This window comes from Chionomys nivalis, chromosome 4 (genome assembly GCF_950005125.1).
Source record: "Chionomys nivalis chromosome 4, mChiNiv1.1, whole genome shotgun sequence".
NCBI classification, from domain to species: domain Eukaryota; kingdom Metazoa; phylum Chordata; class Mammalia; order Rodentia; family Cricetidae; genus Chionomys; species Chionomys nivalis.
The window spans coordinates 38258477-38278818 of record NC_080089.1 but is presented as its reverse complement, the minus strand read 5'-3'; the positions used below and the strand labels follow the sequence as shown (position 1 = coordinate 38278818).

General features: G+C 38.1%; 1 pseudogene; it reads left to right on the top strand.

Annotated features, from left to right (window-relative positions):
- The first annotated feature begins 17835 nt into the window (after positions 1 to 17835).
- LOC130873470 (olfactory receptor 1537-like) lies at positions 17836 to 18785 on the top strand (annotated as a pseudogene).
- The last annotated feature ends 1557 nt before the right edge of the window (positions 18786 to 20342 follow it).

The following is a 20342-nucleotide window of genomic DNA, read 5'->3' as shown; positions in this document are numbered from 1 at the left end:
GTGCAAACCCAGGGACCTGCCTCGAGGACCTACAGGCAAGAACACTAGGCCTGCTTCCAGTGCGGGCTTCAGCGCTCAGAAGCACAGCAGGACTGCAACAAGGCCTGTTGGCCTGGACCTCTGTCCCAGCCAGGGTCAACCGACTGGGATGTGATCTGCCCCACCCTGACGGGGTCCGGGCCCGCTGCTCCGTCCCTCCCTCCCCCGTTGCCGCGATCCAAGCATGACTGGAAAATGGCAGTAAATTGCAGTAAATACCCCTAAGAATGCAGTGTCACCACTCAGCAGGAAGTAGCCAGACAGACTGACAACGCCCAAATTCCCTAAAAGATAATTTGAGTGGGGCCCCTTCAGTGGTTGCAGAGCAGTAAACCTGCTTTTCTGAGTTCTGCTCCACTTCATGCACCAGTTTGGACCCAGAACGAATGCAGCTGGGGCTAGAAAGCAGCTGGAGCAGAGCTTTGCTAGGTGGCTGTGGTGGAAGGCACATTGCCTCAGCCCAGTCGGTGCTTAGCCTGGTGGATGCCACAGCAGTGCCAGCAAATACAACAACAAGTGCTGGAGCTGAGACAAGCTGGAGCACAGACCCCACAGGGCTGCCCGAGAACGCAGCAGTGGGAAAAGAAGGCAGTGGCAGTTCTAGACTCTGCATGCCGAAGAGTCTGCGGCAGAGCGAATTTAAATCAACAGACTGCCCTATTGTAGGAGCAGGTGGACTTACAACAAATGTTCATTATTTCATTTGTATGACATCTGTTAATATTGCTAATGCCTCTTATGTGGTGAAACAACTGAATGGGTACTTGAATAGCCCTTGAAATGTTACAACCAGCACACCAGATTGTAACTGTTTAGCCAAAGGGATGGTTGAATACCATAACTGAAATGGGAGGTTGGGTCCAGTGGTAACTGGGGACCCTACTGCTGACAATCTTAACGTCTGTTGCCATGGACATTCATCTTTAAATCCTGTGTAAGATCAGACAACTCATGAGAATGCAGCATATGGTCACTTAGCAGAAGCAGGATCAGCTGGGCTGCTAGGGAAGCCAAAGAGGTGCACGAGCGAGAAGGTGTCTTCCATGCACTCAACGGACAAGAATGAATGTGCCACGGGGGTATGGCAGTTGGGGTTATTTAGGGGACTGCTGAAGGAGCAGTGGTTTCTGACTGCTCCTGGGGTCATGGCACAGCCACTCCTAAAAGTTGCGAGTCTGAAATGGTCACACACCCCTGTTCACTTGAGGGGAAGAGGGTGTGTGGGAAATATTATGAGGAACCAACAGTCTCTGGGATACTTGAATCTACCTGTCTTACAGGCTTAAGTTGCTCTCTTGTGTCCTTAAAAGCCAGTATTCTCCAGAGGAGATGCTATCACTCTCTCCTGAGTACAGGTTCAATAGAGTGCTGGCCAAAGTGAATCTAGGTGCAGTAGAGACCAAAAGGCTGTGTGGTCAGGAGGGTCTTCTGTTTTGTAAAAAATTTAGGGGGAAGATGTTGGGAACAGTGAGACCCCAGATCCTGAATTTCTTGTAATCCCCTGATCTGAGTGCTTACAGCTGCTGAGCACGAGACCTTCAGGAGTTCCTGATGGCAAGAGTGGTTTCTGGTGGGTTTGGCTGGGGCGTGGCTATCTCTATATAATCTGCCCCTGAACACAATAAAGGGAGCGTTCTTGGGGCTTTGGTATCAGTGTTAAAAAGGTCTGCATGTCAGTCTGTCTCTGCGTCTGTATTCTCAACCTCCAGCCCCTTGCCTGAAGCTGGCGAACTAGGTTCTAGTGCACCAAATGCAGACACGGGGACGCGGTGCGTGGCAGAGAGCCATAAATTTTGTTTTATAAATGTATGAATATGTCAAACACTAAACATTTCAAACATCAACAGTAAAAATAAAAAACAAATACTATTAGTCACCTCTCTAAGAAGTTTTAGTTATACTCACAAAATAATATTTCAAACCCAAAATACACGATGGAGTTGGCTGTGGATATTGTTTCTTGAATGTTGTTTCTTATTCATTTGTTCAGCAAATTTTAATTATAAGTATATGCATTTCTAATTACTTCTCTATGGTATATAAGCATTTGTTATCCTTTATACATTATCATATCTGTATGTGTAGAGATGGAGACATATCAGTTTATAGGGAGCTTCCTAATCTCAGTGACCTAAAATTCAGATTCTATAATTGTTGTTTATATGTAATTTTTAACTTCAAGACCTGGATCCAAGTACCACAACTTTAGGAATAATTTGTGCCAATAACATCACTGACTAGGGTCTACATGGTTCACACTGGTTTTAGTCCTAAGATTTCTTATCCTTTTTCCAAGGTCTTCAAGTCGCTGTGCTCACCAACAGCACTTCACTGAAATTGTCCTGAATGTATTGAAGCCAGACAATGATGAAATGGAGAAACTGTCATTAAAAGTGACAAGATATTAATTCTCCAATACAGAAAGAGCAACTTTAAGCTTCAGACTTTTTTTCAGATAGGAAATTGTCACCAAAAAGATATTTAAGAACCATATACAACAACCTTAATTGCTAACCTTAACACAAGCCTTGCTACAGTTTACAACAAAGAGACTAATTATGCACCAGGGTATTAAAGAGATTCACACAAAGTGCAAAAGCAACCTTTAATGGCTTCACCTACCAGCAGTTTATCCCTGATGAAAGTCTTTCTCCAGAAAGTTGCCTTCTATAAACAGTTGTGATGTTGCTTACATATCAAAACTTTTCTGAAAATCATGTCATTTTGGTGGGTTCTTTGAGTTCAAGCATGAGGAAGCTATTAGATGAATCACAAATTTGGCTTCTAATGTATATGTGAGCTGCACAGAAACTGAGCTCTGGAAACTGATGCTGCAAACAGAGGAAGCCAGAAGCCTGTTTTGAATTACTGGCACCAGCTTCGTCTTGATCTCTTTGCTTCAGAAAGTACTCAGTCCATCTTATATCTGACCTGAACAGAGTTCTACAAGTAGAGGAAGTGTGAGTTCCTTAATTCAATTTGCCCTAGTACTTTGTACCTCAGCATGCTGAAAGACCCTCTGTAGACGAGTGTCCCCACAACCATGGGAGATTTTCTGACATCAAACAAAAGCCATCACTCCCATGCTGCGGGAGCCACATCACAGTGTGTTCTCCACTTATCTGGACATTTCTACTTTTCATATCAGTTCTTTTAGTTTTTAATAGGGACAAATACTTTATAATGTGACTACACATCTGTCCTCAGGCATAGTGCATGGAAATATTTCAGCCTATTCTGTGTTCAGATGTTTTCACTTTCTGGATGATACTGGTTAAATATTTAGACCTAGATCTATGCAGTGTTTCTCTTTTAAGAATATTTTCATTAATTGGTCTATCTAAGATACCATTTTCAAAGGTTAAAATCATACAGATATTAAATAATACTATATTGTGCTGTCATCTTCATTGATGTCTGTTACATATTGGAATAAAGTTCTGTGGTTAGCTTGAGAAAGTGATCCAAAATAATTATTTTCTATGCAGATGTTTAATTATTCCAGGACAATTTGTTTAAAATTTGTTTTTGTTTCATTGAATTTTATGATTTGCTTTTAAAACACAATCATTGAGATAGTACAATGAATCAATCATGTCAGTTCTAGTTTCTTAGTCTGTGTTGCTATAATTATAAAAAGGCTTATAGTCTTAATTATTATAACTGTATAATTTTTACAAAGGGCAAATGTGAGACCTTCAACTTTATTCTTCTCTTTCAAACTTCTATCAATTATTCCAGGTTTACTGCATTATTATTTAGAATCATCTTGTCAACATATACAATTATAGAAGCAGAGTTCTAGACACACATTGGACCAGAAAGTCAATTTGAGAATGACTACTACTATTTACATGAATTTGGTACATTCGCTACATGGATATGAAATTTATGTAAAAAGCCTTTTTTTTCTGTTAAAAACTAGGTTATAATGTTTATGTTTATATTAAAAATAGACTGTTTTCATACAATATATTCTGGTTATAGTTTTCTCTTCCCAATTCATCCCAGATCTTCCCCACTTTCCCATTCTCTAAATCTATACCCATTCTTTCTCTCTTTCATTAGAATACAAATGTCATCTAAAAGTGGTAAGATAATATAGAAGAAAACAAACCATAATAGGACAGAACAAACAAACAAAAAAAGAGCCAACAACCTTCTTAGTGATCAAGGAAATGCACATCAAAACAACTTTGAGATACCATCTTGCACCTGTCAGAATGGCTAAAATCAAAAACACCAATGATAGCCTTTGCTGGAGAGAATGTGGTGTAAGGGGAACACTCATCCATTGCTGGTGGGAATGTAAGCTTGTGCAACCACTTTGGAAATCAGTGTGGTGTTTTCTCAGGAAATTCGGGATCAATCTACCCCAGGATAAAGCAATACCACTCTTGGGAACATACCCAAGAGATGCCCTATCACACTACAAAAGCATTTGTTCAACTATGTTCATAGCAGCATTATTTGTAATAGCCAGAACCTGGAAACAACCTAGATGCCCCTCAATGGAAGAATGGATAAAGAGAGTGTGGAATATATACGCACTAGAGTACTACTCAGCGGTAAAAAACAATGACATCTTGAATTTTGCATGCAAATGGATAGAAATAGAAAACACTATTCTGAGTGAGGTAAGCCAGACCCAAAAAGATGAACATGGTATGTACTCACTCATAACTGGATTCTAGCCATAAATAAAGGACATTGAGCCTATAATCCATGATCCTAGAGAAGCTAAATAAGAAGGTGAACCAAAAGAAAAACATATAGTAATCCTCCTGGATGATGGAAGTAGACAAGATTGTCAGGCAAATATTGGGAGCTTGGGGGTGGAGGTGGGGTGTTGGTAAGGGGAGATGGGGAGAGAAAAGTGAGAAGGGGAGGATGGGGAGAGCTTGGGGGAATGGGATGGTTGGGATGGAGAGGAATGGATAAGGGTGCAGGGAAGTATATATCTTAATTAAGGGAGCCATTTGAGGGTTGGCAGGAGACTGGACTCTAGAAGGGTTCCCAGGTGTCCAAGGAGATGTCACAAGCTGGAGTCTACCATCTCTCTGGGGTGCCCCATAGTCTGATTTCCCAGAAGTACTTATATCACTTCTAAATAGTTATTAAACAGCAAATACATCCATGTAGTTGTTTTGCTTTACAAGTATGGAACACTGTTCTTTTTAGGTGAAATTTATTTTAGTTAAATCAGAGACTAATACTTTTGTTAGTAACATTTGAATTGTTTAATATTTGAGCATCTTGAAATTGTAAAGTGGTATCTTGAAACTATGGCTTTTAAATGAACAATTTTAACCATTTGAAATATAGACATACAATCTTCTTTTTTACTGCATTCATAGAAAAATGATTATATATATGAGTATTCAGGTGAGATGTACTTAAAATGATAGACTGTATTGAGAAACACTATTTTATGCACATAAGGGCAGAAGTTGTTATAGCATTTCCTCTGGCACAGTTTTGGGATTACATCATCGTCTTCTTTTCTAACTATTATTTTAACTTCCCCATAATCCAAGGAAAGATTTTTCCATTTCTTTTTTTTTTTTAAATCCTCATGACATTTATAAAATCTTGGATTCAAAAGGTGCGTTTTTGTGCTGAAGACATGGCTTAGAGATTAAGAACAAACTTTTTAGAGAACCCCATTGTGATTTTTGACAGCCATGTTGGGCAGCTCCCAAAACTCCCATAAGGCTAGTGCCATTGGGTTCTCTAGCACTGCCTTCAAGTGCACAAACACAGAGTCTTTCACACATGTACATGTAACTAAAAATAAATATAAAATATTTCAAAACCACATTCTTTTACAATCACATCGTACCACCAACTAATAGAGGAGGTATAATGGGGAAATGGCTTTTTTACTATCGACCCCTGAACTTACTGTTCATCTGAAAACAAAATGTAGTGATACTTTGAAGGCCACGGAAAGCAAATTTAAAATCCCTCCACTCTCCCAAATGAAGCTCTTAGGATGTACTTGTGACACTAAGCAGGTTCAATGTAGTGTACCTAGGAAGAACCACCCCTATGACCATGACGTAGTACTTGAAGTATCATCCACAGGTGATTCAGTTGCGAGACTACTCCCTCTGGTATAGCAAACCCATGATGGATTCTTTACATGTCTTTTGATATTTGTGCTGAATAACCGGAACCCATGGTGTGTAATCTTGTCTGCTTGTTCAAATCATCCCTGGATTTTCTGCTTTGTCCTTGTCTGTTCCTTCACTAAGATGGCTGCTGGGAATGTCTAGTTTTTGCATTTACAGATAGCATGTATTTTATTTAGTCCGTGTCTCAGATTTGTGATTTTACCCTTGAACAACAGGTCCTGCTTTAGCAACCGTATTCCGTTTACTGTGCTCTATCGCCCCCTGGTGGCTATTAAAACACTTTCACCTGAGTACAAGGGAAATAATAACTGGGACGTGGGAGGGGTAGAAGAGAAGGGAGTAAGGGGGAAATGACGTAATCACATTTTATTTAATAAAAATAAATAAATTGAGGGACCACAGAAGGTGAGTTTTAGAACGAAGCATTTTTATCATGAGGAACTACAGAGAAAGAACAAAGTCAGAACACCTGAAGAGCAGTCTCCAGGAGAGGAAGTTGGTAGGGTCTCTCTGTCTTGGGTTCTTAAGGCTTTACTGGACAAAGAAAGGGAGGGGAAAATGGCCTAGTCAACCCAGTGTGATTTCAGATGGCTGGCTGACTGTTGATCCAGTGGTAAGTTGGCAAATTTGTTCCCCTGATGCTTCCAATGTCTGGTCCTGTGACGTCACCTTTCCATCTCTCTGATTCAGTTTCCAGTGTAAGTCACAGTCAAGATCAGAGGCATGCTGTTCTTTTGTCTCCAAACAGCAGTCTTGCATTTCAAATCTCAGAGTCTGGGGTATAATGTCTGACTCAATGCAAAGGAAGCTGGTGATGAGGTCAGGTGTCAAGTGCTAGGTGCTCATAGCAATTCTTCCTGAGGTGATTTTCACCCTGGTTTCCATCTCTCCCCTGTCTCATTATTCTGTAATTTTACACCTTCCACTATCACATAGCACTCCCATGTGAATTACAGATTGATACCCTCTCTTTCTTCTCTCCTTGGCATGGAGTAGACTTTTCTTGTCTCCACTCTCTTTCTTCACTAGGTTATCCAAAGACAGCTATGCATACAAGGAAGCAGTTTTTCGTGTTTAACCCAGTCCCTCACAAAACAGAGAACATGGACAAATTGCAGTCATGTTCTTTCCAGAACATAACATGAAGGGCCTGTAGCACAATTTCTAATAGAACTGAAGCTCATTAGCACAATCCTCCCAGTCCACACTTTCATTGGCATCCTAGTATTCTGAGAACATATCATAATTGCCCATTAAGCTTTGCTTGCAGACTTCCATGTTTCTGGTCCACATCTCTAAATTCTTGTGAATTCCTACCTCAAACTCGTTTCAGTGCTCAAGAAATACCTGGTCAGGTATTTGGGACAATTATCCTGTATTAATACCTATTTTCTTTGTTTTTATTTTGTCCCTGTGACTACAATATCATAGAAAACCCCACAGGGCATCATTCTCTATTTCCTCCCAGTTGGAGAAGACACAGAGAATTATGTCTGACTGCGGTGTTCCTATGCTCATGATAAGACACAGCATCATGTGGTGGCTACATGTGGTGACTACATCTTTGTAGGTCAGGAAGTAGAGAGAAAGCAGAAGAAGAGGATCCGGTGTAATAGCCAAAGGAATGTCCCGAATGACACGTCTTCCAGATATGCCCCACTTCCTAATATTTCCACCAGCTCCCAGAGTAGTGAGTATGATATGTCTATCACAAATATTTAATACATGAGTCTATGAGGAACACTTCATATGCATACTATAACACAATCTTTCAGTATATCTACTTTTATAGGAACTTGACCCACAACTGTGATCTTTTTAAAGCATCTCACAAGCACACACACACATACTTATGTGGGGTATTGCATGTATATGGCTCTGAGATGCTTTGCAAATCTACATGTATTAATAATAGTATTTCCCTAAGCATTAAGAAAATCTTTTAAAAAGCATAATGGTGGGCAATAGAAAGAAATTAGTATTTATGAATTTTTGAACATCTAGGGATTTCTACTGCGGGCGGCAAAGTCCTTCGGAGCTTTCACTACGTGCACAAAACATTAAAAGTGTTTAGATGAGCACATATGTCAAAATGTTTGTAGTAATTCTGAGAACTGGAAGATTACATTGTGAAAATATTAGCACAAATATCAAGTCGATCATAAAATGCAAAGGGAATTCTACCACAACAGTAATAAAGAAAATAAAGGAGATGAAAAGTACAAATATATAGTTACTAAAATCAATTATATAAGAATACAGGCACTCAAAGGTTTTAGTGATTGAGAAAAATGCGATACAGAAATTTATTTTCCCACATGAAATACTCTCTCACATAGCGTTTATCTTTTGTTTCTCTATACAGACTCAAGTTTCCTCAATTATAACGAGCACATTTGGGGATCATCAGAATGTGACTGAGAGAGACTTGAAAAAATAATTTTTACTTATATTTGTTATAAGTAGATATAATTGTAGACACATATGAAGAGATGCACATACATACTCCATATTGTCTTCAATTAGAAAATAATTCACGGGTTCTACAGTAGTATTTATCATATATATAACACATATAATCTCTCTCTAATTCTGTATGTTACATGGTTTGGGTCTTTGATCTCAAATAATGGCTCCAGATCCAACCTGCATCTGCTGCACTGCCATCAGTCAGAAAGATGTGGAATATAAGAAGTGCTCTAACTTTAAGAAGATAGCCTTGTTCTTCCCATCCTCCCCTTCTAACATTTCTCTCCCCATCTCTCCTTTCCCCCATCCCACCCCACCCCCAGTTCCCAGTTTTTGCCTGGCAATCTTGTCGACTTACAATATCCAGGAGGATAACTATATGTTTTTCTTTGGGTTCACCTTCTTATTTAGCTTCTCTAGGATCACAAATTATAGGCTCAATGTCTTTTATTTATGGCTAGAAACCAATTATGAGTGAGTACATCCCATGTTCATCTTTTTGGGTCTGGCTTACCTCACTCAGGATAGTGTTTTCTATTTTCATCTATTTGCATGCAAAATTCAAGATGTCATTGTTTTTTACCACTGAGTAATACTCTAATATGTATATATTCCACACTTTCTTCATCCGTTCTTTTATTGAAGGGCATCTAGGTTGTTTCCTGGTTCTGGCTATTACAAACAATGCTGCTATGAACGTAATTGAGCATATACTTTTGTAGTATGATAGGGCATCTCTTGGGTATATTCCCAAGAGTGGTATTGCTGGGTCCTAAGGTAGGTTGATCCCAAATTTCCCGAGAAACCACCACACTGCTTTCCAAAGCGGTTGCACAAGTTTGCATTTCCACCAGCAATGGATGAGTGTACCCCTTACTCCACATCCTCTCCAGCAAAGGCTATCATTGGTGTTTTTGATTTTAGCCATTCTGACAGGTGTAAGATGGTATCTCAAAGTTGTTTTGATTTGCATTTCCCTGATCGCTAAGGAAGTTGAGCATGACCTTAAGTGTCTTTTGGCCATTTGAACTTCTTCTGTTGAGAATTCTCTGTTCAGTTCAGTGCCCCATTTTTAAACTGGGTGATTAACATTTTAAAGTCTAGTTTCTTGAGTTCTTTATATATTTTGGAGATCAGACCTTTGTCTGTTGCGGGGTTGGTAAAGATCTTCTCCCAGTCAGTGGGAAGAACTTGGGGGAATGGGATGGTTGGGATAAAGGAAGGGTAGATATGGTAGCAGGGAAATATATATCTTAAGGGAGCCAATTTTAGAGTTGGCAAGAGACTTGACCCTAGAGGGGTTCCCAGGTGTCCAGGGAGATGTCCCCAGCTAGTTCCTTGGGCAGTTGAGGAGAGGGAGCCTGAAATGGCCCTATCCTGTAGTCATACTGATGAATATCTTGCATATCATCATAGAACCTTCATCTGGTGATTGAAAAAGATAGAGACAGAGACCCACATTTGAACACCCGACTGAGCTCCCAAGGTCTAAATGAGGAGCAAAAGGAGGGAGAACATGAGCAAGGAAATCAGGACCCCGTGGGGTGCACCCACACACTGAGACAATGGGGCTGATCTATTGGGAACCCACCAAGGCCAGCTGGATTGGATCCAAAAAAGCATGGGATAAAACTGAACTCTCTGAACATGGCGGACAATGAGGGCTGCTGAGAAGCCAAGAACAATGCCACTAGGTTTTGATCCTACTGCATGTACTGGCTTTGTGGGAGCCTAGGCTGTTTGGATGCTCACCTTCCTAGACCTGGATGGAGGGGGGAGAACCTTGGACTTCCCGCAGGGCAGGGAACCCTGACTGCTCTTCTGGGAGGAGAGGGGGGAGGAGGGGAACTGGGGAGGGGGAGGGAAATGGGTGACGGAGGCTGGGAGGAGGCAGAAATTTTTAATAAAAAATAAAAAAATTAATTAAAAACAAAACAGAAAAATAAAAATTAAATTAAAAAATTAAAAAAAGAAGATAGCCTGGGAATGGTGATTCTTATGGCTTCCACCTATATCTTTGTGATAAACAAAGTTAGCTAAAAATAAAATTGAGAAATATAATTATAAACATTGTTCTTCAATATTTCTTTTTGCTTTGAAAAAAACCAGATCTCTCTTTTGCTTGCTAATCTTTGAGGCAGTTCTTGTATATTTTTTACAGCATCAAATTATTTTTAGCATAGGGGAAGAAAGCAAGCAGCTTATTTTTAAAGCCCTTGTGTAAAAGTTTTGAGTAATAGCAATATATGATGATCTCTCATCAAATACATTTTTGAGTGCAATAAAAATGAAAATACTGCAAGATGCAGGCATTCATAGCTTTCTTTTTGATTTTTCTTTTGTGATAACCAATGTATAATATTCTTTTAACGTATATTGTTTAAATTTCAGGAATTTTGAATGTTTTAGTTTATTGGTCTTGACATGTATCACATACATCTATCAAGTCCTATTATTACCAAGAACCAGGAATACTCCTTCTTGACCATACAAATAGAGACAATTTCCCTCCTGCATTTTAATCCGTCCTGCTTTTCATTTCACCTTCATGAATGATTTTCTTAGCAAATATTTTAGTTCAAGAATGAAATGATACAGATCTTCTCTTATTCATCATCTTAACTAATTATGATTTTATTCTTTTATAATTTAGTGTGAGTTTTGTCATGAATTTCTTGTATAAACTACTTTAATCTTAAACAGAAACCACTTTTACTAGAAAGAGGAGAGTAGTACACATAGGATGTAAATAGTTCTGAATTGTTTAAGTCTGGAAGAGACTGAGTACTAGTATAACTATTGTTATAGCGAAGGTAATCAAGGAGGGATTTCTTTGTGATGATTTTTTTTTATTTTTATTCTTTTTTAATTAAAATTTCCACCTGTCCCCTTTTCCCATTTCCCTCCCCCTCCTCCCAAATATTGCCCCCTCCCCCCACTCCCCTTTCCCTATCCCCACTCCTCTTCTCCTCCCCCCACTCCAATCCCCCTCCCTCTCGATACTGAAGAGCAGTACAAATTCCCTGCCCTGCGGGAAGACCAAGGTCCTCCTACTTCTATCTAGGTCCAGGAAGGTGATCGTCCAAACAGGCTAAGCTCCCACAAAGCCAGTTCATGTATTAGGATCGAAACCTAGTGCCATTGTCCTTGGCTTCTCATCAGCCTTCATTGTCCGCCATGTTCAGAGAGTCCAGTTTCAACCCATGCTTATTCAGTCCCAGTCCAGCTGGCCTTGGTGGGCTCCCAATAAATCAGTTCCACTGTCACAGTGGGTGGGTGCACCCCTCGTGGTCCTGACTTCCTCGCTCATGTTCTCCCTCCTTCTGTTCTCCCTCATTTGGACCTTAAGAGCTCAGACCGTTGCTCCAAATTGAGTCTCTGTCTCTATCTCGATCCATCGCCAGATGAAGGTTCTAAGGTGATATGTAAGATATTCATCAGTATAGGATAGGATCATTTCAGGTTCCCTCTCCTCAGTTGCCCAAGGTACCAGCTGGGGACATATTCCTGGACACCTGCGAACCCCTCTAGAGTCAAGTCTCTTGCAAACCCTAAGATGGCTCCCTTAGTTAGGATATATACTTCGCTGCTCCCGTGATGATTTTTTAAATATCTTTTGTTTCCAGGTTTTCAAAGTCTGAAATAAAAAAAAAGAGTTTGCAGATAACTGGAGATGCCCAAAATAAGTGAACTTCAGTCTCATACTTAATTGATGATACATTTAATATTCTAAATTTTTCTCTATATAAAATTATTTTCTTCATATCTTTCCATATGAAAGTGGAAAATATCATACCTAAGAGGCTGAGCTTATTCTTGCTGGCTTCACAGGGAACCCAGAACTCAGGTCGCCCCTGTTTCTCACCATCCTAGCAGTCTATTTGGTCACAGTTCTGGGAAAGGCGTGAGCATCTTGATTCTATTTAGTTCTCAGCTGCACATGCCCATGTGTTATTTTCTCAGCAGCCTGTCCTTTACTGACCTATGTCAGTCCACTGTCATTACTCTTCAAATTCTGGAAAGCTTCAGAGTGCAGGAGGCAGAACTTCTCAGGTGACTGTGAAAGGTGAGACTGTTGTTAACTCTAGAGCTGAAGGAACTTTTGGGGTTGTTAACCCATCATGAGATGAAATTCGAAACAGTGTATAAAAAGATTATTCCACAGCACCTTTCTGAACAATCTAGTAGGGTCTCTCTTGCTGACTCCTATTTTGGAAGCTTCCAGCTTGAAACAGGGAATGACCCTGTAGAAAAAACCCCTGTCAGCAAACCCCTATGATACTACCTTGACTTTTCACTGTTCTATGGCAGTGCTGAACCACGGGGGGTGGGGGGGGGGAGGGAGACCTTTAGTATTTTCTCAGGGTGGCTCCTCAGCATGGCAGCATCACGGTAATCTATCTTCAGGTTGCATAGTATTAATGATTGTTTTTTAAAGTTGCTGATTGAATTGCTGACGAGTTTTCATGGGTAAAGGGTAAATGAATTTTGGCATGGGATTAGGATAGAATTTTCAATCATTCCTAAAATGGTCCTAAACTTACTTTCACTGTTTTTTAAAGATGTATTAATATAAAGAAGTGCTCTCAGCTTTGACTATTATAAAACAAAATTTCCATCAATGCTGAAAAACATAGAAGATACTCTACATTTTTTATGCCAAGATTTAATCATTTGTGTAAAAATAAAAAGCTCCTAAATCTCATTAGAATTCTAATTTGCTTTCATCTTTAGTAAATGGTAAAACGGTATATATACCAAGGAATTAATTGGAAATACATTTCTTTATAATTAAAAATAGTAACAATAATTCTGAGTCTGAGTCCCAAGCCCTGGTTTCTCAGCACTGATGACTGCAGAATGTTGACTGCATGTGACTCCATGGCAGTACTAGCGATTAGCAAGGAAAGTTTGGTGCTGAGACTTTTGGAAAGAAGCAGAGTGGGTGTGTTCATTTCATTTCAAAGTGTGCTTTATATCATGCATCTAGAAGAATCACTGCAATACGTCAGAAAAAAAATAATCCTCACTAAATTATTTAATTATTCAGAGTAAATTTTAAAGAATGCATCAGCCACTTTCTCAGGTCTTGAAGGTACAGAGTTTTGTCCATTACCTGAATTCTGCTGGGGCTCACAGTAAGAAGATATGCTGCTTAGTAATTAATTTTCTAGAATTCACTAGGAAGATTTAGCCAATGATGATGAATTGGAGAAGGTTTGATGTTTTTTTTTTTTTTTTAATTTTGAAAGTGACTTACAAAGAAGTAAACCTTTGCCGGAAAATTGAGTGCACAAATTTGAATAGTTCTGTCTATATTTATTATTGACTATATTTTATATCCTTTCTGTCTAGTCTTATTTTTGATTTTTCAAGACAGGGTTTCTCTGTGTAGTCTTGACCATACTGGAACTCACTCTGTAGACCAGACTGACCTCAAACTCATAGAGCTTTGCATGTCTGTGCCTCCCAGTGCCGGGATTAAAGGTGTGTGCCACCATTGCCTGAATCCAGTTTCCTTATATTAACTAATATTTGTGTAGTTAAGTAACTTGAATATCATATGCAAAATGAAACTATTTTCTTTTGCTACATTTAGGATATATTGATATATTAAAATCCCAAGAAATCACCACATTACTTAAGAAAAGGCATATTCTGGATTATTTTTATTCTGTCAATATCCCTCTTTAAAAGGGGACGTCTGTCATTGGCTTCCTAACACAGAGGCCACAGCCACACATCCATGTATAACAGTGCTACTAACTTCTTGAACACATAGATAATGGCATTATCGTTACAGCATAATGGAATAAGTAGAAGAGGGCTGCTGTTTCTGATGGTAACCAACAGGCTTAAGGAACACCTTCAAGAAGGATAAAACTTAGTAGTTCACCACATGCTGAATCTTTCCTGATGTTCTCATTGCATGCCTTTGAACTGGATTATGTATTGTGCATCTTATTTGGATTATTATCACGGTCTAGTCACAGCTTATTTGTCACAGCTTATTTATAAATAATGTCTCAGATGTCCATTTCCTTACGAATCATCTAGAGATGTGTTGAACTTTCTGACTTAGTAAGGATTTATGCTTTAATATTTTCATATAGATTAAATCAAATATTTTATCCTTAAAGAGAAAAATTTTTTACAACCAACTATATATATTCCTAGTCTAATTTTAAATTATTTTCTTTGTCTTTGAATACATTTCCATAATTTGTTTTTTCTTCTATGACTGAAGATTTAGTAACTTTGAAGGAATGCAAGCCACAAGAAGGGAGGTTGCAGTGGAGTGGAGGGATAGAGAATTTGGAAAGGTACTGGGAAGGAAAATGAGGGGAGGCTGTTGCTAGGATATAAAATAAATAGATGAATTTTTTTTAAAAAGAAGTACACCTTACCCTGGGTTATGGGCAATATCTGGCTCAACTTTGACTCAAAAAGGAAAAAGTTTCATAGTGTTAGACTCCATGAAACAATCTTAATCTGTGATTCATATTATGCTCACTATAATTCAAGCAATTAAGTTAAATGATAAGATTAGACCTTATCTACTACATTACAGAATGTACAGCCCCACTAAACCATCTTTAGTTAGTTTACTAATTTGAAACAACTAAGTTTAAGTATAACATGTTTTGCATTTTTAGTTCATCCTGGTGATCACTGGAGACCATAAAATGTTTGTAAGCAAAAGAAATTTTTAGAGAATCATATTGAATCTATAGAAATTGGAATAATTAGATAATAAAAACCTTTTATGAATGATAAAAGGTACAAAAATAATTCTCAAAAGAAGTGATGGGTGCCATTTATAATTTAATGGCTGTTAACTGAAATTTTCACTTTCTGTGTAATATAATGGTGACTGTAGGCATACTTTTGTACTTAGTGTAAGCCCATCAGGTTGCAAAAATTATCAATCAATTGCAAATTTTATTGCATTTTTCTTCCAGTTTTATTTTATCTGTAAATTTTATGACATGCTTGGAGCTCAATTCTACTTGCTATATGCTAATATGGAAGATTTAGGTTGTGAGTTCTTTGCAGCAGAGTGGATGTCACTTTATCTTTTACTGGTACAGTGACCTGAGGTCATGGAAAGAGACCTGAGATAAAATGGGGGGAAGAAATATGTCAGACTCTGTCTTTGAAGCATAGCACTACAGTAATTTTACTTAATCTAATATCTACCAAATGCACAACTATTTTGAATTTTTATAGGGTTACAGTGTTATTCTTATTTTTCAGGTAGTTCAGAACTACATGCTACCCGAAGAGATTTATATTCAAGATGTTTGAAATTGGTTAAGAGTTCTATAGTCAACCAAATTAAAAAACAAATAGTTTTATGAACATTTTAATAATCGTATAAGCTACCAGTCTATCTACAATATAACATAACTTTCAAATCAAATAGAGATGAGGTAATGGTACTGACTTATTTAATGCAACTGAGTATAGACTGTCGATAGTTGATAGAATATAAATAGTCAATAGTTTGAGAAATAAAGTAGTAACACATTATTTACAGCTGTGGAGATGAGCTTGAGAAGAGCTAGAAATTCAGTTGTAGATCTGCAGAGATTTTGTTTTTTTTTTTTCCCTTGAGGATAAAGCTAAAATATAAATATAAAAATAAAATGCAATAACCACTGTCTACTAAAGGCTGCTGATAGAGAGAAATACATTTTCTTTAAGAATGTTGTCTGCAGTAAGTAAAAAAACTCCTGTGGAAGAACACATACTGAATAATACATGGACAGCACAAACCGGGCATTATGGGTGAAAAAAAGACCTAAAGGAGTTGAATCTTTGATGATTTTGGAGAGGGGTTGTCTATGACCTAAACCCATTGTAGGAAATTTTCAATAAATATTTTGAAAATCCTCACCCAAATATAGTTACTAAGAAACTCTCTGCAATGCAATACTTTATAATTTCAGAGTAGATTTAATAAATATAATAAAACCTTGACACATTTCAAGATAAGAAAAACTTATGAAAAACACAAAACTTATAAAGTTACATCTATGGAATGATGAACAACACATTAAATATTTTCAATGTGATATTATGATGATGTTAACATATAAATTATTATCAGATATATCTAAATGGAGTCAGTGGATCATTTATAGAAATGAAAATGCTAAAATCAATAAATTTTGAAGTATTCACTGAAGCTTTACCTAAAAAATTAAGTAGCACTAGGTGTTTTTGGCACAATCCTAATATCTGAGCAATCAGGGTGAATAGGCAAGAGGACTGTGAGTTCTAGGCCTTATTTCAAACAGAAAAAGGGGGGAAATAGCAGAACAGCTTACCAGAGAAACATAGGAAGAAAAACATATTTAGACCTAACAAATACAATACAAAATTATAACTTGTAAAATCAGCATAACTATGTAAACTTAATTACTGATTTAAAAAAATTGAACCTCTTCTAGAATGTGAAATCTGACAAAATTTATACTTTACTGATATAAGGTATGAAAAGACAAATCACGGCACACAAACACACGTTATTTGGGACTGTGTTTCTTTGTGTAGTCTTGCCTCTTCTAGAACTAGTTCTATTGACCAGGATGGCCTTGAACTCACAGAAAACTGTTTGCTTCTAGCATCCCTAGGGATGGGATTAAAGACTTGAGCTACCACCACTATTAGTATTAAGGCATCTGTACTCTCATAACCTTGGAGTTCTGATAAGATACATCCTCAGTTGCAGCCACTACGAGCCTTCCTGTGCACATTCACTATGTTCCCTTTTAAAAGGTGGTCTGCTTACCTCACATCTCTCTTTGTCTCTGTCTGTCTGTCTGTTCCTCCTTCCCCCCTCTCTCCCTCCTTTTTCTCTGCCTGTCTTTGTCCCCCCCCTTCTCTCTCTCTCTTTCTTTCTGCTCTTCTGCTGCTGTTGTCCCCAGAGGTTGGTCCTACTTTCCTCTTCCTGCTTTTTATGTTCCCTTTTCCCCAGTAAAAATTCCCTCCATGTGAGCTCTGTCACATGGTATCTTTCTCTTTTATATGGCTGTTTTTAAATTACAACAATCACCAATTTTTTTTTTTTTTTTTTTTTTTTTTTTTACAGAAATCTGCCTCCCTAGTAACGGGACCAAAGACTTGAGTTACTACTACCTGGCTTAAGCACTCCTTTTACTCCTTTAGGATCTTTATGAAGAACATGGCAGCAGGAAACCATTGCACAGTGACTGAGTTCTTCTTGGCTGGGCTCTCAGAGAAACCGGAACTCCAGATGCCCCTCTTCCTCCTCTTCGCTGGAATCTATGTGGTCACTGTAGCAGGGAATCTGGGCATGATCACACTGACTGTGCTCAGTTCCCATCTGCACAACCCCATGTACTATTTCCTCCGCAGTCTGTCCTTCACTGACTTCTGTCAGTCCACAGTTGTCACCCCTAAAATGCTGGTGGGCTTTTTAACAGAGAAGAACCTCATCTCCTATCCTGGATGCCTGACTCAGCTCTATTTCTTTATCATTCTTGGCATTGCAGAGTGTTACACATTAGCTGTAATGGCATATGACCGCTATGTGGCTATCTGTAACGCACTGCTTTACAGTGTAACCATGTCCTATCAGATTTGCAGTTTTCTGATTTCAGGAGTGTATATTTTTGGTGTGCTCAGTGCATCAGTTCACATAGGCCTTCTGATAAGGATTCAGTTCTGCAAATTAGATAAAATCAACCACTATTTCTGTGATATTCTTCCCATCTTGAAACTTGCATGTTCTAATACCTATATAAATGAATTGTTGATTCTTCTTTTTGGTATACTGAATATCTTTCTCCCGATCTTGACCATTGTCACTTCCTATATCTTCACTATTGACAGTATCCTCAGTCTTCAGTCAACTGAGGGGAGGTCCAAAGCCTTCAGTACATGCAGTTCCCACATCTCTGCTGTTGCTATATATTTTGATTCTGTTGCATTCATGTACTTACAGCCATCATCAGTGAATTCGATGGATCAAGGGAAAGTGTCATTTGTGTTTTATACTACTGTTGTGCCCATGCTGAATCCATCGATCTACAGCCTGAGAAATAAGGATGTCAGTGTTGCCTTGAAGAAAATACTTCAAAGAAAAACATTCATGTTTCAAAAGTAATGTGACGATTATTTATTAGAGGAAAAAGTTATCTACAGATAGTTTGAATTGATATTTATTTTATTCTAGTTGTAAGAATTATTACACATTTCCTAGAACATTTTGATAATGTTTACAATTACAAATTTCAAATTCATTTTTTCGCACGTATTATCTCCCTTGTTTCACAGAATAAACAATGTAAACCAATTGTAAGGATGGCATGAATATATATGCCCATAATGGACAGCCCATCATGCTATATATGTTTTTATTTATGCTTGACAAACATTACTTTTTTTTCATTGTTTAAAAATTTTAATTCAATTTAATGTAGTACTGAGGATCGAAAACAAGTCTCTACAAATGATAAACAGCCACTCTACTGTTGAACTATATGCCCAGACCTAATTTTATAATTTTTAGGTAACTATTCAGTATGGAATATTGTTAGAAACTATTCACAATCCAGTCATTCATTTGTATCCATCAGTTCTCTCTAATATATACCTGTCACTAATCTTGTTAGCCTCCTTCCAAATAGTACTTTTTTTCCTTTGTTTTTTTGATAAACATTACTTTTAAAATTTTAAAGTTTGTATTCAGTTATAATAAACATTATTCTTTTCTTTTGTTTGTTTTTAATTCATGTTGGGAATTTCATATATAAGTACTATAATTACATTGTTTCCCCATCTCCATACAGTCACTCTCATATTCCATCTTCTCTTTGTCAAATTAATGGTCTCCTTTCCATATGTATATATGTGTGTGTGTGTGGGTGTGGGTGTGTGTGCGTGTGTGTGTGTGATTATCTCTAGGAAGGCTGATTCTGTTCTTAGTCATCAATTATTAAGTATGGCTCTTCATCTAGAAGTGGAATTCCCCAAAATTTTCACCTTCTACATTACCATGCCCTATGCTAACATTTCTAGCTGTTGTTTAGCAAGCTACATTGTCGAGAATTATGGTGAATTTTTTTGTCAGATAGAAGACACAGTCTCGCCACATCCTTACTTGTCCTCTGACTCTTAGGACTTAGAACATTCTTTCTTTTTCCTCCAAATGTTCCCTGAGTCTTAGGTGGAGGGCTTGTATTCTAGATGGACCCCCTGTGACTCCTCTCCCCAGCATCAGTTGTTCCTCTATTAGACCATCTGTGGATTTCTGTAATGGTCTCTATCTGCTGTAGGAAGAGTGTTACACTTACCTGTGGTGAGACTATCGGTACTAAGTATGCAGTTAGAGATTATGCTGGTTTAGGAAAATGTCATTATTATGTTCTCATGTAACAGTCAGAGGACTGTTCCATGACTTCATCAGCAACTCATAGGTGACTGCTTATATAACCAGGCCTGAGGTTCCCCCAGTTGAGTGTGTAAGTTCCCACTTAAGTATAACTTCATAATATTGAGTGATCTGATGCTGTCACTACCACTACTACACCTTTAGGGATAGCTTGCCTTGCTGGTTATTATAGTGTTTTCTAGGTATCACAGAACTACTAACTGGTAAAAATGACCCTGAGAAACCATCTTACACCTGTCAGAATGATTAAGATCAAAACCACCAAAGACAATTTA